Below are 4,034 nucleotides of genomic sequence, written 5' to 3'. Positions count from 1 at the left end.
GGGGGAGCAGCCCGTCAGGCACGGGGGAAGAGTAGGACTGACTTCAAAAGCGATGATTATTTTATGGGAACAACTCCAGCAAGGTGGGGATAAATTGAGAAGCTTGTTTTCTCGAGCTGAATATTCATGCTCAAGTTTCCCCAAGACTTTTCTCCAGGTCTTGTGCTGTTTGAGTAGTTCATTCTGGGGCAATGTACATCCCGGTACATTAGGACAAAGCCTGTTTTCTTTTCAAGCACAGACCATGAGAAACAGGACAAACCACTCTGTAACTGTACATCTCCTCCTGGCAGCTCCCGAGGTGTCTGCCAGGGGTCAGACCTGCAGCCCTTTGAGCCATGCATTCACCCCCAGGCCTTCACTTGCCTCCCGCAAGGAATAAAGGCACGGAGGTTTGGCCTCGGACAGTGTGCTGCCTGCATCCAGCAGGCAGGTTGTTTGCACCCTCTTCTTGTCCAAAACCAACCTCCTTCTGGTTTCGGAGCCTGGGCTTCCAGCCCTGTGGGAGGTGAGGCAGGGAAGCAGGGGGAAGGCACCACCTTGTCCCTGCAAACAGCTTTACCTTGGATGCGGTTTTATCCCAGCTTGACTCTTCCTCCTCTGTCTCTTTTGATTTAATTCCTGGCAGGCAGGTTAATATGAACAAATCAGTGACCTACAGAGCTGCTGACTGCTGTAAAACATACCGCACATCACCCCACGTCAGTCACAGAAATGGAAAGCATTATTTCCTATTTTGTGGGGCTATTAAGCACTGTTGTCTTGTTTCCTGAAACACACAAAAACTTTGTAGTCAGGCATGATCTGGGGAGAAGGAATGGACCCCACAGTCTCCCCGAATCTCTTCCCAGTCCCACAGCCTGTCTCACAAAGGAGATCAGAGGGATCCTGAGAGGTGCTTGGCTTGCCTACATCCTCTTGTCTGCTCTGAAAAGCTTTCAGTGAAGACAATGCTGCAGTATCCTTCCTTGCCCCCCCAGGGCTCACAGCTCTCCTACAGGCTTTTGTTACACCTACCTAAGGATATGCTGCTATAAATTATACCAATTATTCCTCATCCTACCTGCAGGAGGCAAGGAGGAAAGTAAAAAACAGCTCTCTTTAGGTTTTGATTCCCCTCCGCTATCTTCCTTATAGACAAAAAAAGAAGCTCTACATGGCGTCCAGACCACCCAAAACTGGACCAAGTGGGATGTCAGCAGCGCTGGGTAGAGTGGCATAAGTAGTTCTCACACTGCCTGCCTGTTAACACCTCCTCCCTGAAGATTCACCTGTTTCACAACACCAGCATGTTACTGGCTCACTTGGTTTGTGGTGTGCCAAGACCCCAGCTCCCTTTCTCTGGTACTGCCGTCTCAGCAGTTTTTGTGCAATCTGGATATACGCATTTGATTTCTATGCTTAATACTTCCAGCTTGTCCCAAAATAATTCCATCTCGCTGGGCCCAGATCAATTCTCCAGCTCACCAAGAACGCTCCTTTTCTGATTATGCCCTCCAAACTCATTATAGCTCCATCCCAGCTTGGTGTCTACTGCACATGAAGTCTTTTCCATCATCCAGCCTGATAATGAAGACAGTGAACAGAAATAGTCCCAAGGAAAAAATTCTCCTGTAGAACCCAAAGCGAAATGCCTTCCCAATTTGACAGGAGACCACTGCACACCAGCCACTGCCTTTTTTCAATCACTTCAATGCTGCTTCATGGAGATTTCTTTTCTAATGAAGATTCAACCAAAAAAGCGTTGAATACTTCAAACATCTTTGTCATGCTTTATTTGTTCTCTGCGTCCATTAAGCAGTGGAGCTGCATCTCCCTTTGCCTTGCTTCTGCTCCTTATGCATTCAGAAAAACTGGTTATATTGCCTTGTTGCCTTGTTTTTACTCTTTGCGAGGCTCCTTTTTTGGATTTGCAGTAATGTAGTGCTCCTGATGCAGCTATATGGGTTTCACTGTAAACTCTATTGCTCCTCTGCACTGAGACAAGTGGCTGATTTGCTTGTAATATAGCCACCAGCTCTGTGCACTTCTTCCCTTAGAATTTCTTCCCAAGAGGCTCTGCCTAACTGCCTTCTGAAATTGCTGAAATCTGCTTTTTCGAAGCCCAGGTCTTCATTCTGCCACCCTTAGACCCTGAAATAGCCAGTGATTTGTTCCCCGTCTGCAGTTTCAGCAGAAGATGAAGCAGACACTGAGAATGTCCAATTCTCATTTCATAAATTGGCCCCCTCCAGGACTGAGATGGATGGGCAGGATAATCTGAAAACTGCTGCTCTCTTTGCTGCTCTTGATCTGTAGATAAAGTACTTTGACTTTAAGAGTTGTAAATCCAGAGGCCTCCGTGATCACAACAAAGAAAGGGGAAAAAAATAGAGCCCATCAATAAAGAAAGGGATGGAAGGAAAGATATAAGACCTTAATTGACATATGAGACAGTCCTGTTTTAATTTGCTCTTTGAGAGATGGACAGGACTAGCAACAAATTAGGGTTACTGGCTAATTTGGGCAGTTGCCAGAATGGACTGGACATAATTTGATAAACCCAAATCAGATATCAAGGGGCAAGATGTTGTTATTAATCTTGAGTGATCAGAAATCATCCAGAGACATTAACATCAAATGTAAAAAAAAAAAATATTGTAACACAACATTAAAATCAGAAATGAAAACCATGAAGCAAGTCAGAAAATCAACTGACAGAGCCCCTTCAGCTGACTTTTCACATGAGTGCCCCGAGAGGAGGAGGAGGCACGTAGCTTTTGGTGCCTGATCACATATCACAGCCCCTGGGATGGTGAAATAAGCTACTTGTTTGGGACTTCAAGGAAAAAGTAATTTTTTTATTTTCTTTTTCTTAGGAAATAGGAGTTAACTACTGCAAAAGGAGATTTAGAAATATTTCAGAAACTAATTATAGTGTTTTATCAACGTATAGATGAAAAATTACATATGTGACTTTCTAAGGAACGCTGGCAATGAGCCACATCACAAAAATACTTCTCTGCTTCAAGAAGAGACCAAGTCCATTTACAATACGTATATTAATTCTCCCCAGATACCACAACCACTGCTCGAATGAGGATCACAAGCCTGACCCTGAAAGCTGTTGAGTACCGACCCGTAACTTTCACAGCCTTCAGGAAGAAGCACAGGCACTTAGCTATGTCACCTGGGGAGTCTGACAATCGTGTAGGCACCTGGATACCTTTACAGACCTTGATCTCTTTGTCCCTATCTCTAGGGCCAGGCTTTGTTTGGCCCAGGTTCTAAAATGGCTGATCAGCGGAGGGTTGTACCACTTCAAGGAGGATTTCAGTAAGTGGAAATGTGGCCTCCTCCAGATTGGGGTGTCTTTCCCACCAAAGCTTTCCAAGATCTCATAAATATCGGTAGGGTTGCCTCATGCTTGGACAAAACAGCCACTGAGCCACAGATTCTGGATCTGAGACCTAATGAAGCACATCCATAGGAAATTGCTGCTTCACTGGTAGCAGAGCACCTTTAGCAAAGGCATCAGCTGAGCTACAAAAAGGTTTATCTGGTTTTTTTTGGTTGTTGTTTTTTTTTTTTTCCAAGCAGCTCAACTAATTTGGAGTAAGGACTAACCTGGCTTTCTGAAGTAATTGCTTTCCTGTTCTCTCTCCATATCTCTTTTTCAGAGGCCAGGTTTGCCAGCTGCTTCGCCCGTTTCTCATTTTCAAGCCAAATTGCTTCTTCAGGTCTATCCCCTCCCCCAGGCCAAGAGAGCAGTACATGGGGCCAGCCAGCAGACAAGGCTGTATGGCTGATGTTTGCCAACAGCCCTGCACGGCACAGGGCTGGGGGATTACTGCCTGCTTTAAAAGGAAAATAAAGCCCACCCTGACTGACTGACTGCCCAGATCCCTGCAGCCCTTCAACCCCAGGTGCAGGTTTTTAACCAGAGCAGTACTCAAGGGGAAGTGAGCTGTAGTCAGGAGCTGTGAAAGCTTGGGCCAAACCCAAGCCATTTGAGCTCCTTGAGCCTGGCGCACAGCTCCGCAGGCCGGCACAGG

This window comes from Aythya ferina (assembly GCF_964211825.1).
Source record: "Aythya ferina genome assembly, chromosome: 3".
In the NCBI taxonomy this organism is placed as follows: domain Eukaryota; kingdom Metazoa; phylum Chordata; class Aves; order Anseriformes; family Anatidae; genus Aythya; species Aythya ferina.
This window is presented reverse-complemented; position numbering follows the sequence as displayed.